The sequence below is a fragment of the Triticum dicoccoides genome, chromosome 3A, assembly GCF_002162155.2.
Source record: "Triticum dicoccoides isolate Atlit2015 ecotype Zavitan chromosome 3A, WEW_v2.0, whole genome shotgun sequence".
Classification (NCBI taxonomy): Eukaryota; Viridiplantae; Streptophyta; class Magnoliopsida; order Poales; family Poaceae; genus Triticum; species Triticum dicoccoides.
Genome location: NC_041384.1, coordinates 79,127,367 through 79,154,134, shown reverse-complemented (window position 1 = coordinate 79,154,134; position 26,768 = coordinate 79,127,367).

Below are 26,768 nucleotides of genomic sequence, written 5' to 3'. Positions count from 1 at the left end.
AAGGGGGAGAATGAAGAAAGGCCAGTCATGCCTATTTTTAAGGAGAAGACTGGTAAGTGGGCGCGAAAAACGAGGAGATCAAAACATGGTTATCCAGCTAGCCAGGTGCCTCGATTTTCAGAAAGGCATTAAAATAAAGATCCGTTAAAAGATGATGTGGTGGCGGGTTTCCGAAAAATCCGGAGATGATGTCATGGCGGGTTACAAGTCTTTGGCAAAACAGTAATAGATGGATTTTTTCTAAGTACTGAAGATTGACAAGAACAAAGTTCAAATCAACCTGGGGCCTAATGTTGGGGATATGACTACCAGGTATGACCCGCCAAGGAGGGGCCGGGTCAGTAAGCAATGACGGGTTAACTAAAGGAAGCCCGAACAGTATACAAGGTGATAGTTTATGATAAGGTTGTAGTAGGCCGAAGCCCAGAGGCGGCTTAAGGCCCATGAACATAAACCGCCATGTATGACAAGACTTGTAAAGTAAGGCATGTAAAAGACGTCACCGAGCCACACACGTTGTATGAGCCGGTCGAGACTCTGTAAGCCGCAGGGCGTCAACCCGTGTATATAAGGGGACGACCCGGCGGTGACTTAGGGAAAGTAACATCAAATCGAGAACCAGGCTTAGCGTATTTCGCTCCCTGGTCATCAAAACCTAGCAATACCACATCAACTGGACTAGGCTTTACCTTCACCGCAAGGGGCCGAACCAGGATAAACCTCTCGTGTCCTTTGTCCCGATTAACCGCTTTAAGCTTCCTAGTTGCGATGGCTCCACGACTAAGTCCTTTCACTAGGACATCTGCCGTGACAATTCCACGACACTTCCCATAGGTTTTTTAATCTTGGAATCCGCAAGATGCAAATTTAAATAACAATCGTCATATTCACGGAAACCTAGCACATCACATAAAGTTTTTGGAATCGTGGAAACGCTAGCACCCAAATCACACAAAGCATGACACTCATAATCCTTAATTTTAATCTTTGTTGTAGGTTCCCACTCATAATAAAGCTTTTTAGGGATAGAAACTTCCAACTAAGTTTCTCTTCAAAAGATTTCATCATGGCATCAACGATATGTTTAGTAAAAGCTTTATTTTGATTATAAGAATGAGGAGAATTCAACATGGATTGCAATAAGGAAATACAATCTATCAAATAACAATTATCATAATTAAAATCCTTGAAATCCAAAAGAGTGGGTTCATTGCTACTTAAAGTTTTGACCTCTCCAATCCCAATTTTATCAATTTTTGCATCAAGATCTATAAACTCCAAATCATTGGGACGCCTTTTAACTAAACTTGACTCATCTCCCGTCCCATCTTTATCAAGATTTATATTAGACAACAAAGATTCAATAGGAGTAACATCAATCACTTTAATATCTTCGTCATTATTTTCAAAATACTAGAAGAACACACTTTTACAAACCAATCTTGCTTAGCATGCATCCTAGCAGTTCTTTCTTTGCACTCATCAATAGAAATTTTAATGCTTTCAGAGATTCATTAATATCATGCTTGGGTGGAATAGATCTATTTTTCAAAGAATCAATCTCAAGAGAAATTATATCCATGTTCCTAGCCAAATCATCAATCTTAAGCAATTTCTCTTCAACCATAGCATTGAAATTCTTTTGAGAACTAATAAATTCTTTAATATTGTTCTCAAGATTAGAGGGTATATTATTATAATTTCCATAAGAATTGTTGTAGGAATTACCATAATTCTTAGAGGAATTACTAGGAAATGGCCTAGGGTTGAAATTAACTCTATACACGTTATTACAAAAATTGTTCCTATCAACAAAATTCACATCCATAGATTCATTATCATTATCAATCAAAGTAGACGAAGGCATATCATAGGATCAACATGAGCACTCTTACTAGCAAACAATTTCATAAGTTCATCCATCTTTCCACTCAAAACATTAATTTCTTCAATCACATGCACTTTTTTACTTGTAGAGGATCTTTCGGTATGCCATTGAGAGTAATTAGCCATGATACTATCTAGGAGGTTAGTAGCTTATCCTAATGTGATTTCCATAAAAGTACCTCCCGCGGCTGAATCTGAAAGATTTCTAGATGCAAAATTCAATCCAGCATAAAAAATAGTATGATCATCCATAAACTTAAACCATGAGTTGGGCAATTTCTTATCATCAATTTTATCCTCTCCTAAGATTGTGCAACATGTTCATGATCAAGTTGCTTAAAATTCATTATATCGTTCCTGAGGGAGATGATCTTAGCGGGAGGACAATACTTTGAAATAAAAGCATCTTTACACTTATTTCATGAATCAATACTATTTTTAGGAAAATATGAAAACCAAATTTTAGCAAGATCTCGTAGTGAGAACGGAAATAGCTTCAATTTAACCATATTATTATCCACATCTTTCCTATTATTCATATCACACAAATCAATGGAAGTATTTAGATCAGATGTGGCATCTTCACTAGGAAGGTCGTAAAATTTATCTTTCATAACAAGATTCCACAAAGCAACATTAATTTCATAAGATCTGCACCAGTGCTGGGAGCAATCGGAGTACTAATAAAATCATTATTACTAGTATTGAAAAATTCACACAACTTGGTATTCTCTTGAGTCATCGTGACAAAGCAAGCAATCTAGCACACGAGCAACCAAAAAGTAAACGAAAAGACAAACGGAAGAAGGGCGAATAAAAAGGCAAATATTTTGTATTTTTCTGAAAACATTTTATAAGTGGGGGAGAGGAAAATGAGAGGCAAATGACAAATAATGTAATGCAAGAGATGAGAGTTTATGATGGGTACTTGGTAGGCTCGATGTAGATCTCCCCGGCAACGGTGCCAGAAATTCTTCCTGCTACTTCTTGAGCTTGCGTTGTTTTTCCCTTGAAGAGGAAAGGGTGATGTAGCAAAGTAGAGATAAGTATTCCCCTCAGTTAAGAACCAACGTATCAATCCAGTACGAGATACAAGCAAGTCTCCAATCTATGCACCTGCACAAACAATGAAACACTTGCACCCAACGCGAGAAAGGGGTTGTCAATCCCTTCACTGTCACTTGCAAAGGTGAGATATGATAGAGATAGATATAAAAGATTACTAACACGTAAAACAAAGTAAAAGTAAATAAATTGCAGCGAGATATTTTTAGGTTTTCTGGTTTATAGGTCTGAAAACATATGATGGAAAATAGACCTGAGGACCATAGGTTTCACTAGAGGCTTCTCTCTTGAAGGAAAATAATACGGTGGGTGAACAAATTACTGTCGAGCAATTGATAAAAAAGTGCAAAGTTATGACGATATCCAAGGCTATGATTATGGATATAGGCATCACGTCTGTGTCAAGTAGACCCCAGCGATTCTGCATCTACTACTATTACTCCACACATCGACCGCTATCTAGTATGCATCTAGAGTATTAAGTTCATAATAATGGAGTAACGCCTTAAGTAAGATGACATGAGGTAGAGGGATAGACTCAAGCAATATGATGAAAACCCCATCTTTTTACCCTTCATGGCAACAATACAAATACGTGCCTCGCTACCCCTACTTTGTCACTGGGTGAGGACACCGCAAGATTGACTCGAAACTAAGCACCCCTCCCATTGCAAGAAAAAACAAATCTAGTTGGCCAAATCAAACGGATAATTCGAACAGAAATACAAAGATATCATATCATGCATATAAGAATTCAGAGAAGATTCAAATAATATTCATAGATAAACTGATCATAAATGCACAATTCATCAGATCTCAACAAACACACCGCAAAAGAAGATTACACCACATAGATCTCCAAGAACATCGAGGAGAACATGGTATTGAGGATCAAAGAGAGAGAAGTAGCCATCTAGCTACTAGCTATGGACCCGAAGGTCTGCGGTAAACTACTCACGCTTCATCGGAAGGGCAATAGAGTTGATGTAGAAGCCCTCCGTGATCGAATCCCCCTCAGGCAGGGTGCCGGAAAAGGTCCCTAGATGGGATCTCATGGGTATAGAAGGTTACGGTGGTGGAAAAGTATTTTGGTGGACGCCTCTTGTTGTTTGGCAATATTTCTGAATTTATAGGCCAAAGATTAGGGTTGGAGGACTCTCGTGGGCCCACAAGCCAGCCCACCTAGGGCGCGTCCTGAGGGCTTATGGAGCCCTCGGGACTCTTCTGACTTCCTCTCCAAGTGAATTCTGGTCCAAGAAAAATCATCGTAAAGTTGTATTCCGTTTGGACTCTGTTTGATATTCCTTTTGTGTAAAACTGAAAAACAAGGAAAAAGATAAACTGGCACTGGGCTCTGGGTTAATAAGTTAGTCCCAAAAATAATATAAAATAGCATATTAATGCATATGAAACATCCAAAACAGATAATATAATAGCATGGAACAAAAAAATATAGATACGTTGGAGACGGATCAGAAGGGCTCCCCGTGGGCAAGGTATACCGCGAATGAACGAACGACTGCTCGAACGCTCTTGGCGATTGCCAACTCTCCGGCTATGGGTTGCCGACCGTTGTTAGAGAAGCTTCGTGCAATTTGTGTCGTGCCTGCAGGAGTTGGGCATGGCCGGCCTCGAAATGGGTGTGGCCAGCCTCTATCAGGGCTAAGGTGGCCTCCGTGGAACGAACAGCTACGGTGCCGCTCCTGCCATTTACTATCCCCGTCGCAGATGTTGTTGCAGCCATCTAAGTTGTAGCAGCTGCCATTTTGGCAGCTTCAGCCGCCCGGTCGTAGATTGTGGCCATGCTAATGCAGGTTGTGAGCATGCTCATGGCAGCTGCTATCGCGCTCTCGCTGGCGTGGGCTGCCAAAGCTGCCCTCACAACGCGGGTCCATGTCCCCATCTTTGACCGGTGATGATTGAACAGAAAAATAATATTTGAGGAGGTAATGTGCTTGACGCGCAGGCTATGGACTGTAGTGGATAGACCTTATCCCATAAGCGATATAAGACGGTGTTCCTAGATATTTTATAGTGCATCTCACACGGTTCTTGATAATAAACTACGTGTGGTGTACTTGCTTTTTTGTTTTAATTTAAAATACAGAATGGAGTCACAGCGTAGAGGACGGTGTTTGAATTGCTAGAATATTTATCTACAGTGAACATGCAACTATAGGAGTGTTGTGAAAAAATTGGGATTATTAATTCTGGGTTCTTTTGGACATTTTATACATTAATTGAGTTTTTTAGGCATTTAAGGTGCACAATTCAAATTTGAAGTATGGGCACATGCTTCAGTGCACCAAAATGTTTTGTAAAATCATATATGTGTCCATGGGTGCATGCTTAGGTCCCATGCAAGAAGTGGGATTGAATTTCAAACACCTCAGCATCGTGGCTCGGCAGCAAACATTGACATGCTTGGTTTTTAAATTGTAGTAAATCCAAAACTCTTCTGAAATTCATGATACTTGGCATGCTATCATGTAATGGCACCAACATGTTGTATTAAAAAATTGTCCCATTTGGGGCAGATTTTGTTATAAGCTCCCCACAAACTAGAGCTTATCACAAGAAGCCTCGTGGTTCCGGTAGGGAACGCGTCACCTTTGTGGACAAAATGACATTCGTTGCACATTCTTGCCTTGAATTTTTTTCTAGAGCCAACATACACTAATAGGAGTGTCGTGCTAAATTTTGGAATTATTCGGGGTTCGTTTGGACATTTTTATACATTAAGACATGCTCCAATGCACCAAAACATGTTGAAAAATCATATATGTGTCCATGTGTGCATGCTTAGGTCCCATGCAAGAAATGAGAATGAATTTCAAACACCTCGGCATCATGGCTCTGCCACAAACATTGAGATACTCGATTTAAATTAATAAATCCTAAACTCGTCTAAAATTCATGAAACTTGGCATGGTATCATGGAATGGCACCAAATGTTGTGGTAAATATTTTGTCCCATTTGGGGCAGGTTTTGGTATAGGCTTCTCACAAACCATAGCTTCTCACAAGAAGCCCTCCTGCTTCCGTTAGGGAACGTGTCACCTTTGTGGACGAAATGACATTCGTCGCCTCTTCTCGTCTTGAATTTTTTTTTCTAGAGGCAACATAGACCAATAGGAGTGTCATATTAAAATTTGAAATTATTCAAGGTTCGTTTGGACATTTTTATACATTAACTGAGTCTATAGGCACTTTATGTGCATAATTCAAATTTGAACTACATGCACATTCTCCAGTGCACCAAAAGGGTAGAAAATCATATATGTGTCCTTGTGTGCATGTTTAGGTCCCATGCAAGAAATGAGAATGAATTTCAAACACCTCGGCTTCATGGCTCGGACACAAACATTAAGAAACTTGGTTTTGAAATTCCTGTAAATATAAAAGTCATCTGAAATTCATGAAGTTTTGCTTGCCATCAAGAAATGGCACAAACATGGTGTGCTATTTTTTGTGTCCAATTTGAGAGAAGGCGCACGATTAACAGCCAACAAAGCATTTTGAAAAATATAGCGGCCACATTATCATCTCAAACATTTGTATAATTCAAATCGTGGGTGTTCTGCTAACCATTCACGTGATGCCATAGGGGTGCCTTGCGGGCAGCTGCTTGAGTAGACAGGAGGCGTGCGAGCAGTCCTCTGCTGTGCAGGATCACCAAGAAGCATGCGAGTTGTATGTTTTGCAGGCTCACTGGGAAGCGAGCCCTTTAACTTCCATCGCCATCTGCATCGCTCCCAACCTCTCCATTAGTGGTGCCTGAGTCGTTGTTTAATATAGGTGGCTAAAAGTGCAACTATCCCTAGGTGGTTTTGGTAATTCCAAACAACATATAGCTCATTGAGCTAATGCTATTCCAAGATTAATATTTCAGGAAAAGCTCAATGAATGGCATGGCATGGATGAGGAATGTGGACCCCTCAAAATATTAAGGACAAAAAGATTGGCTCAAGCTCAAAGCTCAAGACTCTACATTTTATATTTTAGTGATCCAAGATCACATTGAGTCTATAGGAAAAGCCAATACTATCAAGGAGGGATGAGGTGTTGCTTAATGGCTTGCTTGCTTCATAGTGCTTAGTGATATGCTCCAAAACCCTCAACTACCTTCCCACATCCACATATGACCTAAACCAAAAGTCAAACTCGGCCCCGCCGATTCTTTCTATCTGGCGCCACCGAGTTTCAGATGTCATAGCCACTGCCACAAGCCCTAGGCAACTCGGTCACACAGAGATGGGGTTGTAATCTCTCTTTTTCCCTTCATAATGTTTCGGTCCTACCGAGATGAGCGGTCGGTCCTACCGAGATGAGTGATCGGTCCCACCAAGATTGCAATGTAAACTCTCTGTTTTCCTTTTGTAACATTTCGGTCCTACCGAAATGAGCGATCGGTCCCACCGAGTTTACCTGACCAACTCTCTGGTTACCTTATTACTAAAATCGGTCCCACCGAGTTTGTGTAATCGGTCACACCGAGATTACGTTATGCCCTAACCCTAACCATATCGGTCCTACCGAGTTGTATCTCAGTCCCACCGAAAATCCTAACGGTCACTAGGTTTGCTAACTCGGTCCGACCGAGTTTCTCCATTCGGTCTCACTGAGATTGGTAAATTGTGTGTAACGGTTAGTTTTTGTGTGGAGGCTATATATACCCCTCCACCCACTCTTCATTCGTGGAGAGAGCCATCAGAACATACCTACACTTCCAATACACATTTTCTGAGAGAGAACCACCTACTCATGTGTTGAGGCCAAGATATTCCATTCCCACCATATGAATCTTGATCTCTAGCCTTCCCCAAGTTGCTTTCCACTCAAATCTCCTTTCCACCAAATCCAAATCCTGTGAGAGAGAGTTGAGTGTTGGGGAGACTATCATTTGAAGCACAAGAGCAAGGATTCATCATCAACACACCATTTATTACTTCTTGGAGAGTGGTGTCTCCTAGATTGGCTAGGTGTCACTTGGGAGCCTCCGACAAAGATTGTGGAGTTTAACCAAGGAGTTTGTAAGGGCAAGGAGATCGCCTACTTTGTGAAGATCTACCGCTAGTGAGGCAAGTCCTTCGTGGGTGATGGCCATGATGGGATAGACAAGGTTGATTCTTCGTGGACCCTTCGTGGGTGGAGCCCTCCGTGGACTCATGCAACCGTTACCCTCCGTGGGTTGAAGTCTCCATCAAAGTGGATGTACAATAGCACCACCTATCCGAACCACGACAAAAACATTTGTGTCTCAAATTGCGTTTAAATTCTCCAAACCCTTCCCTTTACATTCTTGCAAGTTTGATGCTTTACTTTCCGCTGCTCATAGACTCTTTGCATGCTTGCTTGAATTGTGTTAAGATTGCTTGACTTGTGCTAAGATAGCTAAAATCTTCCAAAGACTAAAATTGGGAAAAGGATAGATTTTTATTTGGTCAAGTAGTCTAATCACCCCCCCCCTCTAGACATACTTTCGATCCTACAAGTGGTATCAGAGCTTTGGTCTCCATTTGCTTTGATTTCCAGAGCTTTTGGTGGTCATAGCCTTGGTTTCACAACCTAAGAGAGTATGGCATCTAGTGAGGGAAATTATCACCGTATAGGTCCTTACTTTGATGGTACTAATTTTGCTAGTTGGAAGTATAAGATGAAAATGCATATTCTTGGACATAACCCCGCCGTTTGGGCTATTGTGTGTGTTGGCTTGCAAGGTGAATTCTTGATGGGAGAGAACCGAATCGTGAAGCTACCGCGGACGAGTTGAAGATGCTACAATACAATGCTCAAGCTTGTGATATCCTCTTCAACGGATTGTGCCCTGAAGAATTCAACAAAATCGGCCGTCTTGAGAATGCAAAGGAACTTTGGGATACTTTGATTGATATGCACGAAGGTACCGACTCCGTCAAGTAATCCAAGTTGGATGTGCTTCAAAGTCAACTTGAAAAGTTCAAAATGAAGGATGGTGAAGGTGTTGCTGAAATGTACTCTAGGTTTGCTCTTATCACAAATGAGATTGCCGGCTTAGGAAGTGAAGAGATGACCGACAAATTCATCATCAAGAAGATCCTAAGAGCCTTGGATGGAAAATACGATACCGTATGCACATTGATACAAATGATGCCAAATTACAAAGATCTCAAGCCAACAGAAGTCATTGGAAGAATTGTTGCTCATGAGATGTCACTCAGGATAAGGAGGAGCTCCATAACAAATCAAGTGGTGCTTACAAAGCCTCATGTGAAGCTCCCACATCATCAAGTGAGAAACAAACCTTTAATGAAGAATTCAGCTTAATGGTGAAGAACTTCAACAAATTCTACAAGAATAGAAGCAAAGAGATAAGTTCCAAGTCAAGGTCCTACAATGACAAAAGATCTTCTAGTCGAGAGCGAAACTGCTACAATTGTGGAAGACCCGGACACTACTCCAATGAGTGTACGGCTCCCCAGAAGAGAAGAGAAGATTCTCCCAAAAGAAGAAGTAGAAGAGAAGAATCACCATCAAGGGAGAGAAGGAATAGATATGATTGATATGAATGAAGACCCTCTCGGAGAATCAAGGATTTGGAAAGGAAGGACAAGTCATCAAGGAGCTACACAAAACGAAGACATCAAGCTCATGTTGGTGAATGGGTATCCGGCTCTGACTCCGACAATCACTCCGAGAGAAGCTATCACTCTGACTCCGAATATACTCAAGATGAAGGTGTTGCCGGACTAGCACTTGTGTCAACCAACTCCTACGACATATTTGATTCACCAAATGAAGGAATTGGAAGATGCTTCATGGCCAAAGGTCCAAAGGTATCACACCCCGAGTATGTTGATTTCAATAGTGATGAAGATGACTTGTTAGGTGATGATGAGTTACTTGTTGACAACTATAGTGATGAATACTATGATGAAACGAATGACAATGATAAGGAGAGGATTGAGTCTCTAACTAAAGAACTAAACACTCTTAAGTTAGCTCTTGAAACTATCTTAGGAGATCATCGAGAACTTTTAAGGACTCATGAGAAATTACGTTTTGAAAAGCTCAACCTTGAGCAAGAGCATGAGTTCTTAAAGGCAATCAATGATGATCTTCGCAAGAAAAGTTCTTCTTACATTGCCAAGTGTTTACTCTTATCCACTTACATGCCTCAACTCAAATCTAGTAACAAGAACAAGAAAGATTCTTCCTCTAGTAGTAACAATAATCATGCTAAATCCAATGTTGTTGCTTCTAGTAGTTATCTTGATTCCACTAATGATTCTCTTAGCCAAGCTACACTTGAGCAAGAAAATAGCTTATTGAAGGGAATTATAGAGAAAGGTGTTTACAAGAGCCTTGCCGGGAGTAAGCAATTCGAGGAAATTGTACACAAGCAAGGAAGGCACCGGAAGAATCAAGGTATTGGTTTTGAACAAAATTTCAATGCCAATGGAGTTGAGTGGGAAGAAGATCAATACCCCAAGACGAAGTTTGTTCCTCAACAAGAGAAGTATGATCCTACTTCATCCAAAGGGACACAAGCTCAAGATGATCTTCCACCACAAGACCACAAGCAAAAAGGCAAGGACAAGCTTCAAGAGGAAATTGATGCATTTGAAGAAGCTCCTAAGGCCTTGGTTAAGCGGGTTCCCAAGACTACATCAAGTTCCACTTCATTGAGTACAACTACAACTCCGAGGATTCCCATCAAGATGGTGTGGATCCCAAAGAAGAAGAACTAGAGAGTTCTTGAGGGTGACTCCGCCAACATACTTCACTCTTATCATTTTGTAAAGAACAAGTGCAATCAACTTCCACATCTTGCACTAGTTCAAGGAGTCACAAACCCTCTTGTTGGTAAGACAAGGGACAAGGTAACCTAAAGCTTTCATAGACATCATCTTGTGTGTGCATCACTCTATGTCTATGGATATCCTTGTTTGTTCCTTGTGGGACTAACCTGTGTAGGTATTGAAAGTGCAACTCACTCCAAAGGATAGCTCCAAATGATCTACATCAACATAGAGCATCCACATCTTCAACACCTACATGAAGTCACCATCGACAAAACCCAAGGTCAGTTTATCCCTCTTAAGGGGGATCTCACATCTAGGGGGAGCTCTACTCTAACAATTGATTTAAAGCAACTCTAATGGTGTGAACACAACAATGCTTTATGTAAAAGTGGTAACCCCACTTGTGCTTAAACGATGAGTATGACCTATGATCAATTGCTCTCATTTGACTCCTAAGTCAATATACTCATATATAGATGACCTAGTCATCGCCAATTGCATGATAGATGCTAGAATTGTTTGTGCATGCTTTGCCACATATTTCATTTGCCATTTTATTGTGTGAGCATGTTGGTCGCATAATTTACTCATTCGAGGACATCCACTTGTTGTTTTGATTGATTGGTTCCCTTTTCTTTTGGCCAAGTGGATGGACAAGAATGCCTAAGAACCTTCTCTAGCTATCTATGCTTTTCTCGTCTCAAACTCTATTCATGCTACATCACAAAATTTGATCAAGTCAGATTCAAACCACTCTGTGTGAGGAGCACTCGGAGTCCCCGATTCGTCATAGACTTAAACTTCCAAAACTTCTTTGTGTGTTTCGGTCTGACCGGTTCACCCATTTCGGTCATACCAAGATCACTAAGTCGATCTAGGTTTTCAACCTCGATGCAACCGATTCGAACTTTTCGGTCACACCGGGTTTCAGTAACTTCTTGTAGTTATGAATCTCGGTGCCACCGAGTTGTTCCACTCGGTCACACCGACAGGGTCGGGCTATATATATCCACTGGTAAAATTTTGGAATACTTTCCGAACCTCCTCGACCCGCCCTTATCCCGCTCTGCCTCCAGGGTCTCCGGATCGTCCTCCTCGTCGCCAGCCGCCTCCTGCCATTGGTCTCCGCCGCCGTCAACGGGAATCAACCCCGGCGTTGCCGCCGTAGCGAGTTCATCGCCGAACTAGGGTATGAACTCTATCACTGTGCTATCCCTATCTGATTCCTAGCACATTGTGTTCGCCATGTATCTTGCCACGATTGAGATCATTCTTATCCAGTCAAAACACTCCCTAGTTTAGTCGTGAATTGAAAATTTAGGGTTAGGTTTCCGCCGAAACCATCTTGGACCCACCGAGTTGTGGAACTCAGTACCACCGATTCAGATAAGGCCATTGCACATGTGATTCTCGGTCTGACCGAGAATTGAAAATCGGTGTGGCCGAGTTCAGGACTTTGTGAAACCCTAGCAGTCTTGGTGCCACCGAAGTGTGACTCGGTCTGACCGAGTTCACTAGTTTAGGTTCCAACAGCTGCTTCGGTATCAGCAAGTTTACAAATCAGTTGATCCGAAATGCTTTCCATGGAAAACTAAAACTAAATTTTTGACTCATTCTTTTGCAAAAACCTCTGCATTTTGTGATGCTCATCCACTCTGTCTCATCTATATCTATTCACAGGGTCTGCTGTCAGTGTTTGAAATATGTCTGATTAGAGTGACAGCCAGAACATGTCAGAGGAGCAGGTTCACTTGAGTGAGGGTACTAGTCCCTCTAGCAGCTCAGATGATGGTAGCAGGAGCACCCCAAGCAACTTACCCAAAGCTGCCACCAGGGCCAGCAAGAAAAGAACCTCAGAGTCAGAGGATGAGGACTATGTGGCAGAGGAAGAAGAAACCACCTCAAAGAGGAAAGTCCTGAAAAAGGAATATGGCACAGCTGCTGCCACCAAGCCAGGCATGAAGCAAAAGGTTCCTGCCAAGAGAATTCCAATGTCTAAGGCCAGAGCATCTACTCAAGAGACTTTGGGATCTGCACCCAAAGAGCAGGTTGTGGCAGAGAAGAAGAGGAAAGAGAGGGTCAAGAAGACCACTGCCAGAGTGCTTGGGAGATCCTCAATCATGAGAGATTCTGAAGAGGAAGAGGAAGAAGATGCTGCACCAACACCCAAAGCTCAGAAGCTTATGGGTGATGCCATCAGGGCAGGGGCTGTTCCATCTAAACCTAAGACTGCTCCTAAGGCCGCTGCTCCATCTCCAAAGCCAAAACCAAAGAGGAGCACCAGGAACATCCCTACTGAGGAGAAGAACAAGGCCCCAGTGCCTGAAGCTGAAATAGAAGAAGATGATGAGTCACATGTCTTGAGGAAGCTGAAGCCAAAAATTCTAGATCACAATGATGCTCATCCAGTAGCTGAGAACATAAAGATCAGGAAGGACTTTGGATTGAGGCTATGGAGAGAGTCTGATCCATATGCCACCAGGAGAAGGACTGATGTGGACTACAGGTTCCATACAAAGGAACAGCAGGACTTCTATGAGACCATCCTGCTTGACAAGAAGCCCATAGTGTGTGACATGAGATGGGTCGACTGGGAGTACATCAGGGAGAATCATGAACATTATCCAGGTGTGTATGACAGTTTCAAGGCGTGTGGAGTTGATGAGTTTGTGGCTCAGAAGCTCACAAAATGGAATGGTGAGCTCATCATGCAGTTCTACTCCATCAGCTCCATCTACTTCGACTGAAGCCTTCATTCTTGGAATTATCCAGACACCACCACCTGAAGACCAAGCCTGAGAGATGATTTAGTGCTATGCATTTTCTAGGAACTTTTTGGTAACTTGTTGCCAAAGGGGGAGAAAAATGTATAGATCATAGGCTTCGAGAGAGAGCGTTGCTTTTTATTCTCTCTTGCTTTGGTGGTTGAACTTTATTTGCTTTGCTTGTTGGATGACATTATCTTTGTATCCCTATATGATCATTCACTTTGCTTGGTGATGAGTGCATGTATTTAATTATTATCATTTAGAGCGCTCCACCAGGATGTATGTGACATGGAAGAGTAACCCATGACCCTAATTCTCTGTGCATTTGCAGTCCAAAGCAAATCATAAACTATGCACAAATTTAGGGGGAGCTCTTGCTTTTCACATACTTCTCAAAGCGATAATGTTTTTCACTCTTATTATCATTTGTCAAAGCTTTGATCTATATGTTGTCATCAATTACCAAAAAGGGGGAGATTGAAAGTGCAACTATCCCTAGGTGGTTTTGGTAATTCCTAACAACATATAGCTCATTGAGCTAATGCTATTCCAAGATTAATATTTCAGGAAAAGCTCAATGAATGGCATGGCATGGATGAGGAATGTGGACCCCTCAAAATATTAAGGACAAAAAGATTGGCTCAAGCTCAAAGCTCAAGACTCTACATTTTATATTTTAGAGATCCAAGATCACATTGAGTCTATAGGAAAAGCCAATACTATCAAGGAGGGATGAGGTGTTGCTTAATGTCTTTCTTGCTTCATAGTGCTTAGTGATATGCTCCAAAACCCTCAACTAACTTCCCACATCCACATATGACCTAAACCAAAAGTCAAACTCGGCCCCACCGATTCTTTCTATCCTGCGCCACCGAGTTTCAGATGTCATAGCCACTACCACAAACCCTAGGCAAATCGGTCTCACCGATAGGGATCTCGGTCACACCGAGATGGGGTTGTAATCTCTCTGTTTCCCTTTGTAACGTTTTGGTCCTACCGAGATGAGTGATCGGTCCCACTGAGATTGCAATGTAAACTCTCTGTTTCCTTTTGTAACATTTCAGTCCTACCGAAATGAGCGACCGGTCCCACCGAGTTTACCTGACCAACTCTCTGGTTAGCTTATTACCAAAATCGGTCCCACCGAGTTTGTGTAGTCGGTCATACCAAGATTACGTTATGCCCTAACCCTAACCATATCGGTCCTACCAAGTTGCATCTCAGTCCCACCGAAAATCCTAACGGTCACTAGGTTTGCTAAATCGGTCCGACCGAGTTTCTCCATTCGGTCTCACCGAGATTGGTAAATTGTGTGTAACGGTTAGTTTTTGTGTGGAGGCTATATATACCCCTCCACCCACTCTTCATTCGTGGAGAGAGCCATCAGAACATACCTACACTTCCAATACACATTTTCTGAGAGAGAACCACCTACTCATGTGTTGATGCCAAGATATTCCATTCCCACCATATGAATCTTGATCTCTAGCCTTCCCCAAGTTGCTTTCCACTCAAATCTTCTTTCCACCAAATACAAATCCTGTGAGAGAGAGTTGAGTGTTGGGGAGACTATCATTTGAAGCACAAGAGCAAGGAGTTCATCATCAACACACCATTTTTACTTCTTGGAGAGTGGTGTCTCCTAGATTGGCTAGGTGTCACTTGGGAGCCTCCGACAAAGATTGTGGAGTTGAACCAAGAAGTTTGTAAGGGCAAGTAGATCGCCTACTTCGTGAAGATTTACCGCTAGTGAGGCAAGTCCTTCGTGGGCGATGGCCATGATGGGATAGACAAGGTTGCTTCTTCGTGAACCCTTCATGGGTGGAGCCCTCCGTGGACTCGCGCAACCGTTACCCTCTGTGGGTTGAAGTCTCCATCAATGTGGATGTACGATAGCACCACCTATCGGAACCACGACAAAAACATATGTGTCTCCAATTGCGTTTGAATTCTCCAAACCCTTCCCTTTACATTCTTGTAAGTTTCATGCTTTACCTTCCGCTGCTCATAGACTCTTTGCATGCTTGCTTGCATTGTGTTAAGATTGCTTGACTTGTGCTAAGATAGCTAAAATCTGCCAAAGACTAAAATTGGGAAAAGGATAGATTTTTATTTGGTCAAGTAGTCTAATCACCCCCCCCCCTCTAGACATACTTTCGATCCTAAATTGGCCTTACTCTTCACATGTGATTCCCCTCTCGCAGACCTCCATGAATGCCATGGCGCATAAAGATCATCTGACACTAGTCTTCCAGTTTGGTGTAGTCGACTCCGAGCTAGAGAAGATAGAAAATAAGGAGGAATGGGGCTGCATGGACATGGCCATGAACAAGCTGGCTGGGCTGAATGCTGCCCCCGCGCCCGTCCCGGCTCCCATCCACGCACCCGCGCCAGTGACCATCCCCGTGGCATTGACGGGCTGGTCGCCGAGCACCATCGTAGCGCTGGAAGTCACGGGCGTCAGCTGCTCGTGCATGCCCCTGCACCCATTGTGGCACCGGTCCCCGTGCATTTTCCTGCACTCGCCATACCCGTGCCCATGCGCGTGCCTGCACCCGCCGCACCCCCCCTCAGCATCATGGGATGCCGCCGTCAACCGCTACCTCGTAACACCACGAATCGTCATCCTCCCGTGCCATGCCCATCGATCGCGCGACGATCGGGACTTTCATTTCCAAGTCAACAACATTCTAGGCTCGCTTGAAGACTTGAACAACAGCGTCCCAAAGGACAACACTAGCGTAGCACGCCGCCTCCGCTGCATTGAGTTTTTTGGTTTAATATTGTATATCAGTCGTATGAATGTAAAATCATAGTGTGACTGAATGAAACCTATGGTTTGAACAAACTTGCGACTTTTCTCTGAATGTACAGACTTATCAAAGAATTTTTTAAAATAAACATCAATGTTTTCTCTAAATAAAATAGTCATCTTAAATGTTTTAGATAGAACACCCGTATGCAAAGCAAGAGCTACGGTTCCTTCCCTAGTAAGCCAAGGGAAAATTTGTTGTGCAAGATTTGTGCATCTCTTCATCGCAAACAGTTCATATTGAACACCGTATGCAAAGCGAGAGCTATGGTTCCTTCGCTGCTAAGCCAAGAGAAAATCTGGCATGCAAGATTTGTACATATCTGCATCGCAAACATTTTTTATGATGACCGTGTGCATCCACGTACAAACAATTTGGTAAGATTTGCATCTGTCATATTGGGTATATTGCCATTTGTCAAACTAGAAACATTGGCATTTGTCGATCTAGTAACATTGCCATTTTCCCTACTTGTAACACCGCCATTTGTCAAAAATTGCAGCTAAAAATCACTAACACTGTCTAACTTTGCAACTAAAATTTAGTAAGAATAGATTTGATTAATAGATTAAGAAGTTGTTCTTTATACAAATAGTTCAACTTGACAACTGAACCGAACAGACTTTTCCCCAATTGTTGCCAACCACATACTGAAATATTTAGTTCAAGTATGTATACTAGCTAATTTTAAGTACATAGTACAGTTAAACCATATCTATAGTTAGATTAACTAAACAAAATAACCCTAAATACTACTACGGAAGGGCTTTGTACTACTTGCAGCAGCCTCACCTCTGCCGAGCGCGCTTAGTAAGAGGCAGAGGAGGAGGAGCCTACCGACGAGCTGGAGAATTGGAATCCGGTGCCTGCCGCTGTTGCACCTTTAGCGACGCCCACCTCGAACACCCTCTGTTGCTCCAAACGTTCCCAATCGAAGTGGCGAGAATCCTCGTAGATCTTCGCATTCCACGCCTCAGCGATGGCGTGTGCTGTGGCCATGGTGGCGGTCAGACTCTTTGCATGCTCGACCAGGTGCTCCTCCTCCTCCTGTAGGAACTCCATGTAGCGGACAACGTCGTTGACGCACATGCAGGGCTCCACCTCCACCTCTTGCCTTCGGGCGGCTGTGGCGGAGTGGGTGATGACCCTGGTGGCCAACAGTGGGGTGGCGGCCACGACGGTCGACGGTGGGGTAGCAGCCACGATAGCAGCCTCTAGCCTTCGGGCAGCGGTGATGGAGCGGGTGATGGCCACGGCGGCCGACAGTGGGGTGGTGGACACAATAGCCACCTCCCGCCTTTTGGACGCGGTGGCGGAGCGGGCGATGGCCATGCCTTTTGACAGTGGTGTGGCGACCACCACGGTAGATGGTGTGGCGACCACCACAGTAGATGGTGTGGCGACCACCACAGTGTTGGGGAACATAGCAATAATTCAAAATTTTCCTACGTGTCACCAAGATCAATCTAGGAGATACTAGCAACGAGAGAGAGGGAGTGCATCTTCATACCCTTGAAGATCGCTAAGCGGAAGCGTTACAAGAACGCGGTTGATGGAGTCGTACTCGCGACGATTCAAATTGCGGAAGATCCGATCTAGCGCCGAACGGACGGCGCCTCCGCGTTCAACACACGTACAGCCCGAGGACGTCTCCTCCTTCTTGATCCAGCAAGAAGAGAGGAGAAGTCAAGGGAGAAATACGGCAGCACGACGTCATGGTGGTGGAGTTTGTGGTATTCCTGCAGGGCTTCGCCAAGCTCTATGGAGGAGAAGGAAGAGTTGGAGGAGGGAGGGGCTGCGCCAGGGAAGGGTTGCAGCTGCCCTCTCTCTCCCTCACTATATATAGGGGGAAGGGGTGGAGGAGGCGCCCTAGGGTTCCCTAGGGGAGGGGCGGCGGCCATAGGGAAAACCCTAGATGGGTTTGGGCGCCCCCACCCCTAGGAAACTTGCCCGCCAAGCCGGGAGGGGTGGCTGCCCTAGCGGAGGTGCCCCCACCTCTCCAAGTTATGTGAGATGGGGTGGGAGGGGAGCTCAGCCCCTTAGTGGGCTGATGCGCCCCCTCCCCTTGGCCCATAAGGCCCCCCAATGCTTGTCGGGGCCTCCGAAACCCCTTTCGGACACGCTGGTCGTCACCTGGTACCCCCGGAACAATTCCGGACTCCAATACCCTTCATCCAATATATCGATCTTCACCTCTGGACCATTCCAGAACTCCTCGTCATGTCCGAGATCTCATCCGGGACTCCGAACAACCTTCGGTAACCACATACTATTTCTCATAACAACTCTAGCGTCACCGAACCTTAAGTGTGTAGACCCTACGGATTCGGGAACCATGGAGACATGATCGAGACATCTCTTCGGGAACCCATATTGGCTCCCACATGTTCCACGATGATCTCATTGGATGAACCATGATGTCGGGAATTCAATCAATCACGTATACAATTCCCTTTGTCTATCGGTATGTTACTTGCCCGAGATTCAATCGTCGGTATCCCCATACCTTGTTCAATCTCGTTACCGGCAAGTCTCTTTACTCGTTCCATAACGCATGATCCCGTGGCGAACTCCTTAGTCACATTGAGCTCATTATGATAATGCATTACCAAGTGGGCCCAGAGATACCTCTCGGTCATATGGAGTGACAAATCCCAGTCTCGGTTCGTGCCAACCCAACAGACACTTTCGGAGATACCTGTAGTGCACCTTTATAGCCACCCAGTTACGTTGTGACGTTTGGTACACCCAAAGCATTCCTACGGTATCCGGGAGTTGCACAATCTCATGGTCTAAGGAAATGATACTTGACGTTAGAAAAGATCTTAGCAAACGAACTACACGATCTTGTGTTATGCTTAGGATTGGGTCTTGTCCATCACATCATTCTCCTAATGATGTGATCCCATTATCAATGACATCCAATGTCCATGGTCAGGAAACCATAACCATCTATTGATCAACGAGCTAGTCAACTAGAGGCTTACTAGGGACATATTGTGGTCTATGTATTCACACATGTATTACGGTTTCCAGTTAATACAATTATAGCATGAACAATAGACAATTATCATGAACAAGGAAATACAATAATAACCATTTTATTATTGCCTCTAGGGCATATTTCCAACACACGGTAGATGGTGGGGTGGCAGCAATGGCGGCCGGCAACAGCTGCCGATGGGCAGCGGTGGCGGAGTGTGTGATGGGTGTTGTGCCCACACCCAACAGGGATGCCACACGCATTACATGATGTCGAGGACTGTGCCACCACCACTGTGTAGCCTCCCATCTAGAGTTGTCCTCTGATGATGGTGGAATGGCAAAGCGACAATGATAGATCGGTGCCATTGGCGGTTATGGGAGAAGCAGACGAGATAAGCTACAGGGAGGGAGGGGAAATGCAATGCAAGACTCACTGGTCGGTTGGGGGATTTTGCCGAGTCGGGTGGGAAGCTTGCGCGGTTGTGCGCGGGAAACTACGTGGTTGTGCATGAATGGGCTCACCAAGGACCTTCGTCCTTTCTCTCTCTCTTCTGCATAGGGGACGACCTTCGTCCTTTCTCTCTCTTCTGCCGTGGTCAGGTCTTGAGTCTTACTCAATACTCACACCTTGTAACACATCCGAGAACTCCTTCTTTGCTGATCTATTTTGAACTCCTTCAAAATCTCGTCATGGTATGTATTCATTTGAAAGTTTTATTAAGCGTTTTTGATCTATCCTTATAGATATTGATGCTCAATGTTCAAGTAGCTTAATCCAGGTTTTGCATTGAAAAACACTTTTCAAATAACCCTATATGCTTTCCAAAAATTCTACATCATTTCTGATCAACAATATGCTAACAACATATACTCATCAAAAATTATACAGTGATCCCACTCACTTCTTTGGAAATACAAGTTTCTCATATACTTTGTATAAACCCAAAATCTTGGATCATCTCATCAAAGCGTACATTCCAACTCCGAGATGGTTACTCCAGTCCTTAGAAGGATTGCTGGAGCTTTGCATAGTTGTTAGCATCTTTCAGGATAGACAAAACCTTCTGGTTGTATCACATACAACCTTTCCTCAAGAAAATCGTCGAGGAAACAATGTTTTGACATCCTATCTGTAAGATTTCATAAATAATGCAGTAACTGCTAACATAAGTCCAACAGACTCTTAGCATCGCTACGAGTGAGAAAGTCTCATCGTAGTCAACTCCTTGAACTTGTCGGAAAACATCTTAACGACAAGTCGAGCTTTCTGAATGGTGACACTTACCATCATTGTCTGTCTTCCTTTTAAAATCCATCTGCACCCAACAGCCTTACGACCATCAAGTAGTTCTTCCAAAGTCTATACTTTGTTTTTTATACATGGATCCTCTCTCGGATTTTATGGCCTCGATCCGTTCGTCGGAATCCGGGCCCACCATCGCTTCTCCATAGCTCGTAGGTTCATTGTTGTCTAGCAACATGACTTCCAAGACAGGATTACGTACCACTCTGAAGTAGTACACATCCTTGTCGATCTATGAGGTTTGGAAGTGACTTGATCCGAAGTTTCATGATCACTATCATAAGCTTCCACTTTAATTGGTGTAGGTGCCACAGGAACAACTTCATGTGCCCTGCTACACACTAGTTGAAGTGACGGTTCAATAACCTCATCAAGTCTCCATCATCCTCCCACTCAATTCTTTTGAGAGAAACTTTTCCTCGAGAAAGGACCCGTTTCTAGAAACAATCACTTTTGCTTCCGGATCTGAAATAGGAGGTATACCCAACTGTTTTGGCTATTCTATGAAGATGCATTTATCCGCTTTGGGTTCGAGCTTATCAGCCTGAAACTTTTTCACATAAGCGTCGCAGCCCCAAACTTTTAAGAAACGACAGCTTAGGTTTTCTAAACCATAGTTCATACGGTGTCATCTCAACGGAATTGCGTGGTGCCCTATTTAAAGTGAATGCGGTTGTCTCTAATGCCTAACCCATAAACGATAGTGGTAATTCGATAAGAGACATCATGGTATGCACCATATCCAATAGGGTGCAGTTATGATGTTCGGACACACCATCACACTATGGTGTTCCAGGCGGTATTAGTTGTGAAACAATTTCCACAATATCTTAATTGTGTGCCAAACTCGTAACTCAGATATTCATCTCTATGTCATATCATAGACATTTTATCCTCTTGTCAGGACGATCTTCAACTTCACTCTGAAAAAACTTTCAATAATTCAGACTTGTGTTTCATCAAGCAAATATACTCGGCATCTACTCAAATCATCTTGAAGTAAGAACATAATGATATCCACTGCGTGCCTCAGCACTCATTGGACTGCACACATCAAAATGTATTACTTCCAACAAGTTGCTTTCTTGTTCCATCTCACTGAGAACGAGGCCTTTCAGTCATCTTGCCCATGTGGTATGATTTGCATGTCTCAAGTGATTCAAAATCAAGTGAGTCCAAACTATCCATCTGTATGGAGGTTCTTCATGCATATATACCAATGGACATGGTTCGCATGTCTCAATCTTTTCAAAAACGAGTGAGTTTAAAGATCCATCAACATGGAGCTTCTTCATGCGTTTTATACCAACATGACTCAAATGGCAGTGCCACAAGTATGTGGTACTATAATTACTATCTTATATCTTTTGGCATGAACATGTGTATCACTACGATCGAGATTCAATAAACCATTCATTTTAGGTGCAAGACCACCGAAGGTATTATTCAAATAAACAGAGTAACCATTATTCACCTTAAATGAATAACCGTATTGCGATAAACATAATCCAATCATGTCTATGCTCAACGCAAACACCAAATAGCAATTATTTAGGTTTAACACTAATCCCGATGGTAGAGGGAGCGTGCGATGTTTGATCACATCAACCTTGGAAACACTTCCAACACATATCGTCATCTCACCTTTAGCTAGTCTCCGCAGCCTTTTATTTCGAGTTACTAACACTTAGCAACCTAACCGGTATTTATTACCCTGGTGCTACTATGAGTACTAGTAAAGTACACAATAATATAACGTATATTCAAAATACTTCTGTCGACCTTGCCAGCCTTCTCATCTACCAAGTATCTAGGGTAGTTCTGCTTCAGTGACCGTTCCCCTCATTACAGAAGCACTTAGTCTCGGGTTTGGGTTCAACCTTGGGTTTCTTCACTAGAGCAGCAACTGATTTGTCGTTTCATGAAGTATCCCTTCTTTCCCTTGCCCTTCTTGAAACTAGTGGTTTAACCATCAACGATTGATGCTCCTATTTGATTTCTACTTTCACGGTGTCAAACATCGCGAGTTGCTCAAGGATCATCATGTCTATCCATGATATGTTATAGTTCATCACGAAGCTCTAATAGCTTGGTGGCAGTGACTATGCAGAACCATCAGTATCTCATCTGGAAGATTAACTCCCACTCGATTCAAGCGATTGTAGTACTCAGACAATCTGAGCACATGCTCAACGATTGAGCTTTTTCCCTTAGTTTGCAGGCTTAAGAAACTTGTCAGAGGTCTCATACCTCTTGACGTGGGCACTAGTCTAAAATCCCAATTTCAGTCTTTGGAACATCTCATATGTTCTGTGACATTTCAAAAACGTCTTTGGTGCCACAATTCTAAACCGTTAGCATTACGCACTGAACTATCATGTAGTCATCAAAACATGTATGTCAGATGTTTCCCAACATCTACAGACGACGCTCGAGGTTCACCACACCTAGCGGTGCATTAAGGACATAAGCCTTCTGCGCAGCAATGAGGATAATCCTCAGTTGACGGACCCAGTCTGCATAATTTCTACTATCAACTTTCAACTAAATTTTCTCTAGGAACATATCTTAAACAGTAGAACTAAAGTGTAAGCTACGACATAATTTGCAAAGACCTTTTGACTATGTTCATGATAATTAAGTTCATCTGATTATTTAATGAACTCCCACTTAGATAGACATCCCTCTAGTCATCTAAGTGATACATGATCCGAGTCAACTAGGTCGTGTCCGATCATCACGTGAGACGGACTAGTCATCATCGGTGAACATCTTCATGTTGATCATATCTACTATACGACTCATGTTCGACCTTTCAGTCTCTTGTGTTCTGAGGCCATGTTTGTACATGCTAGGCTCGTCAAGTCAACCTAAGTGTTCCGCATGTGTAAATCTGGCTTACACCCGTTGTATGCGAATGTTAGAATCTATCACACCTGATCATCATGTGGTGCTTCGAAACAACGAACCTTCGCAACGGTGCACAGTTAGGGGGTACACTTTCTTGAAATTTTAGTGAGGGATCATCTTATTTATGCTACCGTCGTTCTAAGCAAATAAGATGTAAACATGACAAACATCACATGCAAATCATAAAGTGACATGATATGGCCAATATCATCTTGCGCCTTTGATCTCTATCTTCGAGGCGCGACATGAACACCATCATCACCGGTATGACACCATGATCTCCATCATTGTGTCTTCATGAAGTTGCCTCGCCAACTATTACTTCTACTACTATGGCTAATGGTTAGCAATAAAGTAAAATAATTACATGGCATTTTCATTGACACGCAGGTCATAAATAAATTAAGACAACTCCTATGGCTCCTTCCGGTTGTCATACTCATCGACATGCAAGTCGTGATTCCTATTACAAGAACATGATCAATCTCATACATCACATATATCATTCATCACATCCTTTTGGCCAAATCACATCACATAGCATACCCTGCGAAAACAAGTTTGACGTCCTCTAATTGTTGTTGCATGTTTTACGTGGCTGCTATGGGTTTCTAGCAAGAACATTTCTTACCTACACAAAGCCACAATGGTGATATGCCAATTGCTATTTACCCTTCATAAGGACCCTTTTCATCGAATCCGATCTGACTAAAGTGGGAGAGACAGACACCCGCCAGCCACCTTATGCATCAAGTGCATGTCAGTCGATGGAACCAGTCTCACGTAAGCGTACGTGTAAAGTCGGTCCGGGCCGCTTCATCCAACAATGCCGCCGAATCAAGATAAGACTAGTAACGGTAAACATATTGAACAAATAATTGCCCACAACTGCTTTGTGTTCTACTCGTGCATAGAATCTACGCATAGACCTAGCTCATGATGCCACTGTTGGGGAACGTAGCAATAATTCAAAAATTTGCTATGTGTCACCAAGATCAATCTAGGAGATACTAGCAACAAGAGAGAGGGAGTGCATCTTCATACCCTTGAAGATTTTTAAGCGGAAGCGTTACAAGAACACGGTTGATGGAGTCGTACTCGCGGCGATTCAAATCGCGGAAGATCCGATCTAGCGCCAAACGGACGGCGCCTCCACGTTCAACACACGTACAGCCCGGGGACGTCTCTTCCTTCTTGATCCAGCAAGACGAGAGGAGAAGTTGAGGGAGAACTCCGGCAGCATGACGTCGTGGTGGTGGAGTTTGTGGTATCCCTGCAGGGCTTCGCCAAGCTCTACAGAGGAGAAGGAAGAGTTGGAGGAGGGAGGGGCTGCGCCAGGGAAGGGGTGCGGCTGCCCTCTCTCTCCCTCACTATATATAGGGGGAAGGGGTGGAGGAGGCGCCCTAGGGTTCCCTAGGGGAGGGGCGGCGGCCACAGGGAAAACCCTAGATGGGTTTGGGCGCCCCCACCCCTAGGAAACTTGCTCCCCAAGCCGGGAGGGGTGGCTGCCCTAGGGGAGGTGCCCCCACCTCTCCAAGTTACGTGACATGGGGTGGGAGGGGCGCTCAGCCCCTTAGTTGGCTGATGTGCCCCCTCCCCTTGGCCCATAAGGCCCCCCAACGCTTGTCGGGGCCCCCGAAACCCCTTTCGGACACGCTGGTCGTCATCCGGTACCCCCGGAACAATTCCGGACTCCAATACCCTTTGTCCAATATATCGAGCTTCACCTCCGGACCATTCCGGAACTCCTCGTCACATCCGGGATCTCATCCGGGACTCCGAACAACCTTCGGTAACCACATACTATTTCCCATAACAACTCTAGCGTCACCGAACCTTAAGTGTTAGACCCTACGGGTTCGGGAACCATGCAGACATGACCAAGACATCTCTCCGGCCAATACCCAATAGCGGGATCTGGATACCCATATTGGCTCCCACATGTTCCACGATGATCTTATTGGATGAACCACGATGTCGGGGATTCAATAAATCCCGTATACAATTCCCTTCGTCTATCGGTATGTTACTTGCCCGAGATTTGATTGTCGGTATCCCCATACCTCATTCAATCTTGTTACCACATGGTTCCGTAACGCATGATCCTGTGGCTCAGTCCTTAGTCACATTGAGCTCATTATGATGATGCATTACCGAGTGGGCCCAGAGATACCTCTCCGTCATACGGAGTGACAAATCCTAGTCTCGATTCGTGCCAACCCAACAGACACTTTTGGAGATACATGTAGTGCACCTTTATAGCCACCCAGTTACGTTGTGACGTTTGGTACACCCAAAGCATTCCTATGGTATCCGGGAGTTGCACAATCTCATGGTCTAAGGAAATGATACTTGACATTAGAAAAGCTCTTAGCAAACGAACTACACGATCTTGTGCTATGCTTAGGATTGGGTCTTGTCCATCACATCATTCTCCTAATGATGTGATCCCGTTATCAATGACATCCAATGTCCATGGTCAGGAAACCATAACCATCTATTGATCAACGAGCTAGTCAACTAGAGGCTTACTAGGGACATGTTGTGGTCTATGTATTCACACATGTATTACGGTTTCCAGTTAATACAATTATAGCATGAACAATAGACAATTATCATGAACAAGGAAATACAATAATAACCATTTTATTATTGCCTCTAGGGCATATTTCCAACACACGGTAGATGGTGGGGTGGCAGCAATAGCGGCCGGCAACAGCTGTCGATGGGCAGCGGTGGCGGAGTGTGTGATGGGTGTTGTGCCCACACCCAACAGGGACGCCACACGCATTACATGATGCCGGGGACTGTGCCACCACCGCTGTGTAGCCTCCCATCTAGAGTTGTCCTCTGATGATGGTGGAGTGGCAAAGCGACAATGATAGATCGGTGCCATTGGTGGTTATGGGAGAAGCAGACGAGATAAGCTACGGGGAGGGAGGGGAAATGCAACGCAAGACTCACTGGTCGTTTGGGGGATTTCTCCGAGTTGGGTGGGAAGCTTGCGCGGCTGTGTGCGGGAAACTACGCGGTTGTGCATGAATGGGCTCACCAACGATTCATTGGCGCCTCTTCAAGCCACCGTTTGGTCAAAAGAATGCTTGTGCGGTGCTCAAACTTGTGCTCGAAGCCTTCTGCGGCAGTGGGATGACAAGACGTGCGAGAGGAGGATGAAATGACACGTACACATACGGTAAATAAAAAATGTTTGCGATTTAATTACCTAGCACACGGCCGCTCTCTACGCATCGTT